At 33.0% G+C, this 582-nt stretch overlaps 1 protein-coding gene across 1 annotated transcript in view; it reads right to left on the reverse strand.

The window, feature by feature from the left end:
• Positions 1 to 582, reverse strand: part of LOC119594247 — a gene marked incomplete in the record, with an annotated part of 93703 nt that overhangs the window by 11601 nt on the left and 81520 nt on the right.

The raw sequence follows: 582 nt of genomic DNA on the forward strand, positions 1-582 counted from the left end.
AAAAAGGGAAAAATATTGAAGCATGCTAACAAATTTAAACGCAATCTATCTACGGGCTTCTTTGCTAGCATGTAAACTCCACTTTCATACATGGATGGTCACTACGGCAAAAAAAGAAAAAAAAAAGAGAAAAAAAAGAGAGAAAGAAAGAGAAATAGACGAACAAGAAAAATAGTAAGAGAAAAGAAGAACATGAAAACACCAAGACATTCTGTCCATAAGTTAATCATTCCACCTCTAAGAATATATTCCAGCAAGGCAGACGGACTTCAGCTCTGTATTTCTTTTATTTAATAAATATTATTTCTGAAAATCTCTTTGGAGGGAAGATGACTAGATACATTTCAGTGCACAATTGAGGGGGGGGGGAGGGTTAAGTAAAAATGCATTTTAAATACTTTCAACCCTTTTTCAACTAAAAAAGCACACAAGGCAAATGAAATCACCAGTAAAATGCATAAAAAAACACACTCAAAATCTATTAGAATATTTAGTAAAGGCTTCATGCATTCACATTATTTATATCACACAGGGACATCAGATTAGACCCTTTAATTGTCGAAGGTGGTTATTTACACACAT

The sequence above is a fragment of the Penaeus monodon genome, chromosome 33 (genome assembly GCF_015228065.2).
Source record: "Penaeus monodon isolate SGIC_2016 chromosome 33, NSTDA_Pmon_1, whole genome shotgun sequence".
In the NCBI taxonomy this organism is placed as follows: Eukaryota; Metazoa; Arthropoda; class Malacostraca; order Decapoda; family Penaeidae; genus Penaeus; species Penaeus monodon.